Below are 15,454 nucleotides of genomic sequence, written 5' to 3'. Positions count from 1 at the left end.
AAATGACAAGAAATGACTTGAGGCTCGATTTTTTGGAGTCCCTGATGATGATGTTATTCCCGTGATGTAGGCGTTCGAGGTGACCAAAACGTCCCATCGGTTCGCTTCCCCCAAAACATTAAATGCCTGTCAGTGGCAGTCGGCCACTAACGCTGCCGATCCATCACTGATTTCCTACGAATATAGGGCTTCTATTTGAGTCAGGAACTTTGCTTCCACCTTCAAAAATTCCCCGATCTCTCCCTCTCTTCATCTCTCTCTTTCACTACTTGCTGCTCCATCCCTTTTAATGCCAAAAAATATCAAACTCCACCTCTTTCCGCTTCCTCTAACTTCAATCAATGGCGAAAATTTCCAAAACCGTTCCTCAAAAGGAGAAAGCTTCCTCCTCCTCTTCCCGTCCGGCCGGCAATAAAGTGCCGACCCTTCATGAAATTGTTCTCGGCCACTACGTCACAAAGAACGACTTCAAAGTCGAGAATCCTCCCGCGATCCCTGGCCGATGTGAGCATGTATCGAGATATATTTGCTTGATAACAGAGAAACACCTCGAGGCCATGAAGAGAGATTGTTGCTGGGAGGATGAAGTTGTGGTACAGATCCCCACCCTCGAGGAGAGTATCACCACTCATGTGGAGGGGTTCCTGAGTGTTTATACTTACCCCTTCATACTGGGTCCCATCGACCCAGTCGTCATCGACTTCTGCAAGAGGTACCAGGTCACCCTTGGCCAAATACACCCTTCTTTCTGGCGCATAGTGATCATGCTCCATTGCTTCTCCAGCAAGGCTGAGGGGCTAGATTTCTTCCTCAACCATCTTATTCGACTATATCGACCTCAGCTTTTCCTAGGGTTGATCAAGATCTAACACCGGTCGACGAAGGCCTTTTGCCAGCAACGACGAGGATAAAGATCAAGGTTGGATGAGCCGGTTCGTGCGAGTGAGGACCTGCGATATCATCCCGGAAGAGAAAATGCCGTTCCCAGAGATGTGGAACCCAAAACGTAAGTGAAGTTTTTTACCCATTAACCTTCGTACTCCGTTTTTGCATTGTGTGATGCCTTCATCTATTTGGCAGCGGTCGCTTGGGTTTCTCATGCGTTCACCAACCTCGAATACTTGGTCCAGAAACTAGCCGCGACCTCCTCTTATAATGAGCGTCGTTGGCATGTGATAAATAGGAATTTTGACCACTTATTTGCTCTCTTTTACTTGTGTTTTAGCTCAAAAATGTTTAAAGGTATTTCCGGAAACTAACGAAATGTGCTTACTTGCAGGAACATTGGGAAACAAGCCAAATAAGTCAAAATCAACTCATAAAGGAGTCAAAAGTGAACAAGAGCAAAAACTGGGCAAAGAGGCCAACAGTGCAGACCGCACAATTCTAGTGCCGCTGCAGAATCAGGTTCAGAGATGAAGCTTTTAGACAACTCAGACAGTGCGGACCGCACCAAAAATATGCAGCCGCAGAAGGACAATTGTGGCTGCAATAATATTATGCGGTCCGCAAGATTGAAGATTCAGAGAGTTGATCAAAGCCCAAATGCTGAAAAGTGCGGACCGCAACACTTTTGTGTGTCCGCAGAATCCTAAGTGCGGCCGCAATGAGGTTTATGCGGACCGCAGAAGACTACAAGTTCCATCTCTAAAATCCCAAGTGTGCGGACCGCACTAGAATTATGCGGCCATAGTAGCCCTTTTTGCGGTACGCATCAGAATTATGCGGCCGCATAACCTCCGTAGGGGCATTTATGTCAGATATTTTCAGCTTAGTATAAATACAAATTTTTGTTATTTTTAGGTCAATTTTAGTTTGCAGAGGTGCACCTGAACGTTTTTCCTTGCTTCTTTAAGTAATTTTGTAATAGATTGACTTCTTAACACTAGATTTTCTTTTTTTTGATCTATGATTATGCATTCTACTTTTATTTCTTCTTGTATTTCTTCATTTTTTATGAGTAGCTAGATCTATCGCTAGGGTTGTGACCCAACCCTAGTGTGGATACTTAATGGGTATTTAGTTTTAGGGCTTATTTGTGATTGGGTTAGTGATATCTAGCCTTGTTTATGCTTAAATTATAGAATTAATGGTTGCAAAAATTTATTCATTCCTTTGACCTAGTCTTTGCTTGAGAAAGAGAGACTAGGTTTAGGAAAACTTGGCTAGCAAGGAATTGGGGTGAATTCAAGACATTGATAGCCCCAATTAAAGGTTCAAATCTAGAGATAGCAAAATCCGACTTGAGCATATATCACTTGATTTGTGCAAATATTCATTTGAGCTCTAGAAAGCCAAATCGGGCAAAATCACTCAAACTACCGAGAGGTATATAGTGAGTAATGGCGTGTATTTGCTATACCACGAACTCGATAAATCAAACTTGCCCAATAATTTACAACCCGTTAGGTAGCCACATAGGTGGAATTCACAACCCTAGATTCCTTTATCAATTGAAAAGTATCTCAAGACCAAAAATACTATCCTTTAGTTTTATCTTTGCAATCAATAGACTAAAGTAGAAGTAATACACCAATAAACTTTGTGGAAGTAAATAAGCCAAAACTTGCAATCTACTTAGATATACACCTAATCTCATATTCTAACTCCCCGTGGATTCGATCCCGACTAGCTATATATCTAGGTTTTTGTGTGTTCTGTCTTTCTTTCCTTCCGAGTTACTATTTTGTGTTTGAATTGATTCTAGGTACGAAAATGGCTCTCAACAACAAGCCTATCAGAAATGTGCACTTGAGGGAGGACGTGGACGATGATGCCATGGATGAGGTCCCTATTGAACCTCAAGCTAATAGACGAGGCCGGCCGCCTCACAATAATGTGCCCGTCCCTCCCCCACCTCCACCAAGAGCAGCGCACCGGGTGTTGCCAAACGAGGGTTATGCAAGTGCTATAGTCCCGCCCCGGATTAGGACGGGAAATTTCCAGATAACCAACGTGATGCTTACACTACTTGAGTAGAGGGGTTTCTTCATCGGAGCTCCACACCAAAATGCCTACAAGCATCTCAAGGGGTTCGTCGATACTTGTTGGGGCAGCAAGCAATCCAACGTCTCTGAGGACGCACTGAGGTTGAGGCTATTTCCCTTTTCTCTACGGAGAAAAGCATTGGACTGGTTAGAGAGGTTGCCCAACCATTCCATCACCACTTGGGATGAGTTGGCAGAAAAGTTCATTTCCAAATTCTTCTCTCTGGGACATATGGCGACGCTTAGGGATGAGATTCTTGCCTTCAAGCAAGAACCCAATGAGCCATTACACGAGATTTAGGAGAGATATTGCACCATGGTTAAAGAGTGCCCTAACAATGATATGACTGAGGCCATGATCAAACAGACATACTACAGGGGGATCAACACAACAAACCAATGTGTGGCTAACCAACTCGTCGGGGGGAACTTCATGAACACGCCATATGCCGAAGCTTGTGAAATCCTTGATGAGATAGCGGATACCTCTTCGACATGGCAAAGTAGAGCCAATGTGCCACAAGGTGACCCTAATGTTATTCACCTCCATAAGGAGCTACATGACCACGGGCAAACTATAGCCAAGTTGACAACTACCATGAACCAATTGGCCAAAGCTCAGCAACAAGTTCAAGGGCTGAAACAAGTGAATGCAATAAAAGGTGTGAATATGATGGTAAACAAGAGGCGACAACAAGGTCAACAAATGCAAAACCGTCTGGAACAATTCATGCAAGATGATATTGGTTATGATCAAGGTGATTCATTCAATGATAAAGACGAAGAAGTTTAATATGTCAACAATTACCGAGTTCAAAGAAACAATGCTCAAGGGCAAAACCAACAACAATGGAGGTCACAAGGGAACCAAGGTAATTAGAACAACCAAAACCACCGAGGCAATTGGAGTGGTGGTAATTCTAATCAAAGAAATTGGAACAATCAAGGAAATCAAGGCAATTGGGGTAATCAAGGCAATTGGGGCAACAACAATCAAGGCAATTGGGGAGGCAATAATCAAGGAGGGTGGAACAACAACAACAACCGGGGGCCGGGTTTTCAAAGGCCTCCGATGTTCCAACAACCAAGAAATCCACCTCCCTATCCTTCTCAAGGCCCAAGCTCTTCTTCCAATGATATGGGTAGAATTGAAAATATGTTTAAACAGATGATGGAGAAAAATGCCGACTTCGATGCCCAATTAGCCTCCCACAACACTTCTATCCGCAACTTGGAAGTCCAACTAGGCCAAATTTCTCAAGCAATGGATACTCGCCCTAAGGGGGCACTACCAAGTGATACGGTAGTAAACCCGAAGGGTGGGAACAATACGGGGCATGCGATGGCGATGACTACAAGAAGTGGAAAAGGTGGAGTTGCTAGTACCTCAAACTTAAGACAGATTGATGATGTGGTGATGCAAGATGATGATGAGCCAAGCAATGATGTTCAAGTAAATGATGAAGTGAGGATAGGCATTGATGAAAATGTAGAGGAGACACAAGATGATGTGAACCCGTATAGGGAACATGTGATAGACATGCCGGAGCCAGTAGTGCCCAAAGGCAAGTATCCTTTGCCAAGGCCTCCGCCACCATATCCTCAAAGGCTTACAAAGCAAAACAATGAGAATCAATTCAAGAAATTCATTGATATGATGAAAAGTTCGTCCATAGATGTGCCGCTGGTTGAAGCCTTAGAACAAATGCCGGGATATGCCAAGTTCATGAAGGACTTGGTAACAAAGAAGAGATCAATGAACTGTGAAACGATCAAAATGACACATCAAGTGATTACCATTGTGCACTCCATGGATCCAAAGTTAGAAGACCCCGGTGACTTTACAATCCCATGCACTGTTGGTAGTGTCGATTTCTCCAAAACTTTATGTGACTTGGGGGAAAACATTAACTTGATGCCCTATTCTGTGGTCAAGACATTGGGGATTGGGCAACCAAGACCCACATCCATGAGGTTGCAAATGGCGGACCGGACAATGAAGAGGCTATTGGGGATAATTGATGATGTGCTAGTTCGCGTCGACAAGTTCATACTTCCCGCAGATTTTGTGATACTTGACCGTGAGGTTGACTACGAGGTGCCAATCATATTGGGAGACCTTTCCTAGCTACATGGAAGGACTTAGATGATGTGGAAGCTGGGGAGCTCACCTTCCGGGTGGGCGGTGAAAAAGTTGTGTTCCATGTTTGTAAGTCAATGAGGCAGCCTAATAGCAAAGAAGTGTGTTCGTTTGTGGATCTTGTGATTGAAGTAATTGTTGACAACATAAGTGTTGTGATTATTGTTGAAGATCCATTGGAAGCTGTATTATTGAATCATGATGAGGATGAGAAGGAAGGCTGGGTAGAATGTGTCAATGCTTTGCAAGGAATGGGATCTTATGCATATGAGACCCGAAAACTTTCCTTGGACCTTGAGAACCGGAAGACTCCACCAACAAAGCCCTCAATCGAGGAGCCTCACACATTGGAGTTGAAGCCCTTGCCTTCACAGCTCAGTTATGAGTTCTTAGGCCCTTGTTCCACTTTACCTGTTATTCTTTCCTCGTGCTTAACTAATGTACAGGTAGATTCCACCCTTGAGGTGCTCCAAAGGAGAAAGAAGGCAATAGGGTGGACATTGGCAGATATTCGGGGTATAAGCCCCGCCTTTTGCATGAACAAAATCATATTGGTGGAGGATGCCAAACCCTCCGTGGAACATCAAAGAAGGTTTAATGAGGCCATGCAAGAGGTAGTCAAGAAAGAGATCATCAAGTGATTGGATGCTAGGGTTGTCTACCCCATTTCTGATAGTTCATGGACTTTACCGGTGCAATGTGTCCCAAAGAAAGGGGGCATGACTGTGATTACAAATGACAAAAATGAGCTGATCCTCACAAGAACTGTCACCGGTTGGAGAGTATGCATGGATTATAGGAAGCTCAACAGTGACTCGGAAAGACCATTTTCCGCTTCCATTTCTTGATCAGATGTTGGATAGGCTAGCCGGACGTGCTTATTATTGCTTCTTGGATGGGTATTCCAGATATAACTAGATTCCTATTGCACCTAAAGACCAAGAAAAGACCACCTTCACTTGTCCGTATGACACATTTGCATTCTCAAGGATGCCGTTTGGTTTATGTAATGCACCGGTTACGTTTCAACGATGTATGATGGCAATATTCACGGATATGGTAGAGGACTTTCTCGAGGTCTTCATGGATGATTCCTCTATTGTGGGGGATTCTTTTCAAGCATGTTTGGATAATCTTGATAAGGTATTGGCACGTTATGAAGAAACCAACTTGGTGCTTAATTGGGAATGTGCCACTTTATGGTTGAGGAGGACATTGTCCTCGGCCACAAGATCTCCAAGAATGGTATTAAAGTGGATAAAGCAAAAATTGAAGTGATATCAAAACTCCCTCCTCCTACTTCCGTCAAAGGGGTGAGGGGCTTTCTAGGTCACGCGGGGTTTTACCGTCGATTCATCAAAGATTTCTCAAAAGTGTTGAACCCCTTGTGCAAGTTGTTGGAAAAAGATGCCAAATTTGTGTACAATGATGATTGTATGAAAGCATTTGAGCTACTCAAGTATAAGTTAACTACCACTCCCATCATTACTGCACCAAATTGGAACTTACCTTTTGAGCTCATGTGCGATGCTAGTGACGTGGAGGTAGGAGTGGTATTGGGGAAAAGAATCAACTAGATATTCCATCCGGTCTACTATGCTAGCAAGACCATGAACGACGCCCAAGTCATTTGTATGCTTACCGAGAAAGAACTCTTAGCCATTGTCTTAGCTTTGGAAAAGTTCCGCCCGTACCTCATGGGTACCAAAGTGATTGTTCACACTGATCACGCGGCACTTCGTTGTTTGTTGAGTAAAAAGGACTCAAAGGATACATTGATGTGGTGGGTACTTCTTCTACAAGAATTTGATCTTGAAATCATAGACCGAAAAGGGAGTGAGAATCAAGTGGCGGACCACTTGTCCCGTTTGGAAGAGGAGGGGAGGCCCCATGATGGCCTTGAGATCAATGATTCGTTTTTGGATGAACAACTCCTTTCCATGTCTTTGACCGGGATGCCTTGGTTCGCCGATGTGGCTAACTATCTTGTGAGCGGAATTGTCCCGAATGAGTTCTCTTCAAACCAAAGGAAGAATCTCAAACGAGACTGCTTGGATTATTATTGGGACGAGCCATATCTTTTCAAAATTTGCACTGATGGTGTTATCTGGAGATGTGTTCCAGAAGAAGAGCAATCGGGCATTCTTCAAGCTTGCCATTCTTCACCCTATGGTGGTCACCATGGTGGGGCGAGAACTGCTACAAAGTTCTTAAGCTGTGGATTCTATTGGCCTACCTTATACAAAGACACTAGCGAGCTTGTTAAGCATTGTGATGATTGCCAAAGGGCCGGTGGTATTTCCTAGAAGAATGAGATGCCTCTCACCATAGTCCTTGAGATTGATTTTTTTGATGTATGGGGCATCGACTTTATGGGTCCATTTGTGAGTTCATATGGGAACACCTATATTTTTGTTGATGTGGAGGTACGTTTCTAAATGCGTTGAAGTTGTGGCTTTGCTCAATAATGAAGCACGGAGTGTGGTGTCTTTCTTGAAGAAAAACATATTCACAAGGTTCGGCACCCCAAGGGCCATCATTAGTGATGGGGGTTCTCATTTTTGCAACAAAGCTTTCGACAGTTTACTCTCCAAGTATGGTGTCACTCACAAGGTGTCAACCCCTTATCACCCCTAGGCAAGTGGACAGGTTGGAGTCTCCAACAGGGAGATCAAGAGTATTCTATCCAAGACTATCAATGCAAATCGGAATGATTGGTCAAGGAAACTTTACTATGCTCTATGGGCCTATAGAACAACCTATAAGACCCCAATTGGTATGTCTCCTTATCGGTTGGTATTCGGGAAAGCATGTCACCTCTCGGTGGAATTAGAGCATAAGGCATGTGGGCGTTGAAGAAATTGAACCTTGATTGGGATGTAGCTCCCAATCTTCGGGTGGAGCAATTGAATGAACTTGATGAGTTCCGGTTCCATGCTTACTCCAGTTCGTCCTTGTATAAGGATAAAATGAAGTACATGCATGAACAAAGAATTCAAAGAAGGTGACCTTGTTCTCTTATTCAACTCTCGGTTACGGATGTTTCTGGGAAAGCTAAAGTCAAAGTGGAGTGGTCCCTTGGAAGTGGTACATGTGACTCCTTTTGGTGCTCTAGATTTGAATAACAAGAATGGTGAGATCTTTAGATTCAATGGGCACTGGGTAAAGCACTATCTTGGTAAGGTTAATGATGGCCACGTTGTGGCATTGATCCATTTCAAATGAATGATGGCAATCTGCGTCGTGCCGCGACGTTAAATCAAACGCTTCTAGGGAGGCAACCCATGTCTTTTTCTTTATTTTATTTTTCTTCTTTTAGATAGTCTTGGTTTTGTGCTAACCAGTTTTGAAGTGTATGCAAGAATGGGTGTGCATTGCAGGGACTGTGTATGAAAAATTTGGCTAAAGTGTCAGAATGCGTAGTCTCTGAAGTTGGCCTATCAAAATTACTTATGGGTTTGCGGCCGCACATATTTTTGTGCGGTCCGCAATGGTGCTGCCGCCACACTCATTTTTGTGCAGTACGCAACCAATCACCTCAGAGGCCAGGTAAAGAGTGTGGTCCACAGCAAAATTATGCGGCCGCACTCATGTGTAAGACTGGGTCCCACGGGTAAAAAGTATAAATAGAACCACTCTCCTATTTAAACATTTCATTCATCTTAGACCTAAAGAAAAGCTTGCACAGTAAATCCCCATTTACACTCAACTAATTCCTTCAAATTCATCACCTGCATTTTCATCATTGGTATGTTCAAGTCCTCATTAGATTTTTATCTTTTATTTGCTTTTATTCTTTGATTTAGGGTTAACTACATGCTCAAATATGTCAATATTTCGTTGTTTCTGCGTAGAAATCATGTGGGTAGTTTTTGTGTGATACTTGGGGTCTGGGTAACTATTGATTGAGGTTTGATTGCAAATACGATGACCATTTGAGACCAAATATTGCGTGAACCCTAAGTAACTGTCGGTGAATTTTTAATTATGCGGCCACACATATTTTTATGCAGTCCGCAGTGGAGACTGTGCGGCCGCACTCATTTTTGTGCAGTCCGCAGTCCTCTAAGTTAGTCAACGGGTGAGCTAGGCGCACACATTTTTGTGAGGTCCGCAATGGACTTATGCGGCCGCACTCATTATTGTGCGGTCCGTAGTGATAGAAGTTCAGTGACCCCAGCAGTCTGAACCTGGGGCTTTGCGGCCGCTCTCATTTTTGTGCGGTCCGCAATGGGTATTCTGCGGCCGCACTCATTTTGTGTGGTCCGCAATGGGCTGTCTGCGGCCACACTCATTTTTGTACGGTCCACACTGCCCTTCTGAGACAACAATCCTGCAGTTTTCCATCATGCTTTTGTATGCACTTTGAGCTTCAATTGTGACTGATCTCTAATGCTTATGTGCTGCAGATAGTGGTTCGCTCAGGTAGAGGAGATACACCGCAAGGGAGGGCAGAACCCTCCCCAGGCCGGGGTAAAGGCAGGAGCAATCTACCTCTTGCAATTCAAAAAGCTACCAGCAAGAAGGCAACCACCAATAGAGCCCCGGAACTTCTGAGACCAGTGAGTATGTCCCATCCGGGGAAGTTTCAGAGGGTAACTCCATGCAAGCACAGCCGGAAGCCTAGTCACAACTAAGACAACAATTCCCTGGGAGACTTCATTTGGTTGAGGAGTCCTCATCTGCTACCAGTTAATCCGAGGGTTCGGAAGAGGGTAGTCAAGATTATGAACCCTCTTCCTCACATGCTCCCACTGCTCCAATAATTATTGATGACGACGATGATGTCCTAGATGATGGGAGAGGGGGAGACACTGCAGTGGCAGGGCTAGAGAGGTCAAGGCGACCAGAGATTTGGGAGGACCGGTTTGTTAGTGCAAATGCCTTTGCCAAGTTCCGGGAATTGTGGCCACAGAGGTCGCTTACTTTTGAGCGACAGTTCTTAATGAAAGACTTGAGCAAACATAATCTCAATGTCCTCAGGCAATTCCAAGAGCGGAAAGGTTGGAGCTGGTTTACCAACAACGTGTTAGATGCCAATGAGTACCTGGTCAAGGAGTTCTACGCAAATGTTGCTCATATCAATCAGGGTACGAAGATTACAAAAGTGCAGAATCTAAAGATCCGCTTTGACTCCTGTGCATTGAGCCAATATGTGGGGTTTGAAGAAGTTGAGGCAGTGCAGTATTTAGAAAAGCTAGCCATGGGTGATGCAGCTCGTCCGTGGTTGGCTGAGATTTTAGATATTCCAGGGTCTACTCCTCCGTGGCTCACGACTTGAGTTCCAATTCTTTGGGCCACCCTAAACTTTGAAGCAAAATGGTGGCAAACGTTTGTGTGTAGCCGCCTTGACCAATGCCTCAATGAAAACATGCTCCCTATCCCCCGTGCAGTTCTGGTGGCCTCCATTATGGCTGGGTATCCGATAAATGTTGGTGTCATCATGCACCAACATCACTCTAGCTGTTCAGAAGGGTGAGAGATCCTACCCGTACCCAAACTTCCTCACCGAGTATTTCAAGGATCAAGGGGTGGAGTCCAAGCACTATGATACAAATGTGAAGGCAAAAAAGCCTTTCTCCTGGTACCACCTTCAGGGAGCTGACAACCCTAAGTTCAAGGGTAAAGCCACTACATCCACTGGCCAGTATGAGGAGACAACGGTAGTGGTTACTGATTTAGCTGCCGAGCCTTCCACTACAGTAGGTACTTTTACTGGGACAGCAGCCGTGCCACCATCTTCATCTTCCGGTCCACCAGCTTCAGCTAGACTTGCAGCACCATTGCCAGTGCCAGCTTCATCGACCTATCCTCAGACTGCGCTGTGAGTCTCCCAAACATTGGCGAGTCTCAATAACTGGATGCAGACAGCTACTACAAAGCTGACTGCTATTTTCAGTGCTGTTGCAGCATAGTCTTCAGCCCCAGCAGCTCCACCACAGCCACAAATACCTCCGTCAGTAGAGGAAGCATTGAAGAAGATTCTGGAAAACCAGAAGACTATTACCGATACTTTGGAGGCTCATGGAAAGGTTATTGCAGACCTGACCAAGCAGGTTAGGAAGATGAAGAAGTCTCAAGCCTCAAAGAAGTCCATGGAGAAGTTGGCTAAGGAGGTTGAGAAGATTGCACATGCAGGGGATTTGCCAATGGACCTAATCATGGAGTCTACTATCCCAGCAGCACAGACAGCACCAGAAGCAGCAGCCGACCAGTCTGATGAGCCGGTTGCCACTTCCCACACTGCTGAGGAGATGATCCGGATGCTCAGCAATCCAGTTGGCCCTCAGCCTGGTGATGATGAGATACAGCTTGAGGCTGAAGTTGCTGAAGATCCTATGCAGACAGAGACCACATAGGGAGTGCTCTTAACTTTCTACCCTTTCCCTGTTCTTATATTTGTTAAGCATTACGGAAAATGCTTGATTTTCATTTGGGGGTGGTCTATTCTGATGATTTGACATTTGGGTTGTAATAACTCTGATATTATTTTTTATTTATTTATTTTATCTTGATTTTCATTTGGTATGTATATATTTTCTCATTTGATATAAATATTCATTCCCCTTATGATTCCTTGAAACTAATATCAACAAGCAACGTTTAGTAATATATATCTGCTTGTAGTGACATTTCCTGAAATGACATCAATTGCCAAATCTCCCATCGAAATATTGGTGAAACCAAACTTTCTCTACAACTTTTACAGCCACCAACTTTCTGATTTTCTATCAATGAAAACATCAAATATCCTATTAAATTCCTTGAGCTTGTTGGTATTACAGTGTTCAAAATCAGAAAATTAGAAAAGCAAACAACCGTTAGTTCAATAAACAAATCGTAAAATAATTTCGAGCCCACTAAATGCACAGTGTGTCCTTAAGGAATTTAATCCCCTCACTGTTGCCCAAGGTATACGGATTAATTCCTTCCAGGATAGAACGGAATAACTATAACGTGATAGCGGCACTTCAAATCACAGAACTTCAGCGAACTCAACAAATGGAGCAAATCACACATGATACTTATGTTTATTTAGAAAATAATGCAACAATGTAGAAAAGAGAGGAGAAGATTTTAGATTTTCCTTATCTGAAAAATGAGGCCAAGCCTCTAAATTTATAGACAAAGGAAGGGTGAGATGGAGAGGTGCAACCCAAAATGTGCCTCTTCCATTTCCCATTCACACCCTTTAAAGAAAAAACGCAACAATTAGATCTCCTTACAACTATTGGTGCAAGTGCTACTGCTGCTGCTATCTAATGCTGATACAGGTACTATTTAGGGACTGCTCGACTGGCAAATCCAATGGGTTATGCTGAGATGTGCTGCTCAACTAAGTTCTTATGTTGCTACTGCTGTGATGAAGTCCAGCTGTTAGACTTGCAACTACCTTCTCCAACTGCTACTGAGGCATAATGCTGCTGCTACTATCAAGGTTACTAAAGCTGCAACTAATACAAGTCTGAATCTGCTACTGATGCTGAGATACTAATAATGCTGCTGTGATCTCGACTGCAACTGGCTATTCTTTGTTTGTTGGCAAATGTTTGTTGGCAAACCGAAAGCTGCTGACTTTGGTTGTGCTCTTTCTCTTTGGAGTTGTTAAAACACACAGTGGTATTAGCGTTATTTAATGCTCAGCCTGTGGTTGCTACAACACCAAATGGAAGGATTTCAACAAGGAACATTCAACAGAACATCTGTTCAAAATATGATCAACTTCTGCACTACTTAGAGCTCTTCAGACCAAAACATGAAAATGTCCAAATTGAATTGCTTCATAACTTGTGAACGATACTTACCTATTCCTCTTGGATTGCAACATATGGCGCCTGGTGAGAGCTTTGTAGGTGCTACAACAAATTGGTTGCAATTGGTGTGTGAAGTCACTGTCGACGGCAACAATTGGATATTTCAAATTTCAGGATTTGTACCTTTTATGTTATTGTTAAATCGTTACGCTACTGCTACATTATATTTGGTAGAAATAGTCAGTGGTTTTCCTTTTTGTATTTTGTTTTGTTGCACTTGAACATTGTGTAACTTTGACCCGATTTGGGTCTTATTATTTATATAAAAGATACTTGGTGAATGACCCAGTAGTCTGTTTGCTATTAAAAAAAAAAAAGTTCTACACTGCTGATTGTATGTTTATTGGATATGCTGAACATAGTGTTACATATAAATTTATTGTTTTAAAAAGTGATGTGCTTGATTGCAATACTATAATTGAGACAAAGAATGCTGAGTTCTTTGAATATATTTATGTATATGGCAAAATCGGAGGGTCCAATTTCTCATCATTAAAGCGCTAAGGAAAGTCATCTCGAAGGCTCGAGGCCATCGTCGAGCATCTTCCCTCGAGGGTCATGGACACTCGACCCCATAGTAGCAATCATCACGGTAGTGGTAGAAATGAGAAGTTCCCAAGGCACGCGCCTAGGGCTGACAGAGTCTGCTGATCTACTCCAAATCCGAGTCAGGGTGTCATTCAGCTGTCCCATCTCCATATCTTTGTACTTAATGCATTTTGTATCATGTTGGGATTCCCCTCCTATATAAAGGGGATCCTTGTCATTTTGTAAATCTCTGTTGCTCCAGCTGCTCCACACGAATATACAAAAAAGAACATTCTCTCTGCTCTCTAACATACTTTCTTGTTATTATTGCTTTCATTTATTATCTTCATACTTGTTCATCATTTATCGCTTATCATTGGCCATAAAGAGCCTTCATTGATTTTATTATAACTGTTAGTTACATCCCGATCGCCCCTGATAGCTCCTTATCGGGCCACGGAACCGACCTCGAGGCCTCGGTATCGACAAGCTCGAGGCCCCGATTGTCAGCCTCTCGGTTTGATTATCGCCTTATCTTTAGCTCCTGTTTTGTTTCTAAACTTCATACACATAGCATCATCTGCTTAACAACTAGCATAAAAATAGATCACGTATTTTTAGAGTCCCATCAAAATTTTTTATTGTTATTATCATTTTCACGGTAAACAATTTGGCGCCCACCGTGGGGCTAAAAATAATAGTGAATATTTTCTTGCTGGTTTCATTACACAACGCAAGTTATCTTTCACGCTTTTCTTGTCCAAAGATCTTTGATTTCAGGTCGTAATGTCTGATTCAGTGAACAACAATATTGAGAACCACAGAGAAAATGGTATGGCTGTTCCAGGTGTTGGTGAACCACCACAAAACCTTGAGAATGCACCAGGACCAATTCCGGTGGACGAAGTCTCATGCGACACTCGACACGTTGAAATAAGCACCCACACTAACATGAGCATACACCAAGGCGACCAATAGGAAGCCCAAAAAAACCCAGCTCGGGAAGAACGGGAAGTTAGCCTTCATGTTATTTTTGAAATGTTGCAGGCACAACAGCTGGCTATTGCTCAAGCAATAATGGGTCGATAGCCGATCCCGTCATCGTAAAAATGCTCGAGGACCTCACCAGAAGGATCGAATCGGGCGAGAAAATGATAGAAGCCAATGATAAGAAGGTCAAGACTTACAACTCCAGGGTCGACCAAATTCCAAGAGCGCCCCCGATCTTGAAGGGCGTAGACTCAAAGAAGTTCGTGCAGAAGTCGTTCCCACAGGAAGTGGCACCGAAACCCATTCCAAAGAAGTTCAGAATGCCGGATCTTCCGAAATACAACGGTACCTTGGACCCCAATGAAAACATTACCACTTACACCAATGCAGTAAAGGGCAACGACATGAGGGAAGACGAGATCGAGTCCGTCCTGCTGAAAAAATTTGGAGAAACACTTTCTAAAGGGGCGATGATGTGGTATCATAACTTGGCCCCAAACTCTATAGACTCATTTTCCATGTTGGCAGATTCCTTCATAAAGGCGCATGCCGGGGCCATTAAGGTGGCCACTAGGAAATCCGACATTTTCAAAATCAAACAAAGGGCTAACGAGATGCTACGAGAATTTGTATCTCGCTTTTAAATGGAAAGAATGGAACTACCGCTGGTCTCTGACGACTGGGCGGTACACGCCTTCACTCAAGGTCTGAATGAGCAAAGCTCGGTAGCTTCGAAGAAGCTGAAAGAGAATCTGGTCGAGTACCCTGCCGTGACTTGGTCGGATGTTCATAACCGATACCAGTCGAAAATCAGGGTTGAGGACGATCTGCTGGGAGCCCCCTCGGGCTCGGTGTATCCAAGCAGGCTCCTGGTGAAGGAGCCAAAGCCAAACAAAGAAAGATATCAGCCATACATCAAAGACCGAAGGAACGCCCCGAGGCGTAACCCACCTCGAAACGACCAAAGGATAGACCGAGGACAGAATCCTCAGGGA

The sequence above is a fragment of the Nicotiana attenuata genome, chromosome 2 (assembly GCF_001879085.1).
Source record: "Nicotiana attenuata strain UT chromosome 2, NIATTr2, whole genome shotgun sequence".
Classification (NCBI taxonomy): domain Eukaryota; kingdom Viridiplantae; phylum Streptophyta; class Magnoliopsida; order Solanales; family Solanaceae; genus Nicotiana; species Nicotiana attenuata.
The sequence above is the reverse complement of the archived record's forward strand: the minus strand, read 5'-3'. Positions refer to the sequence as shown.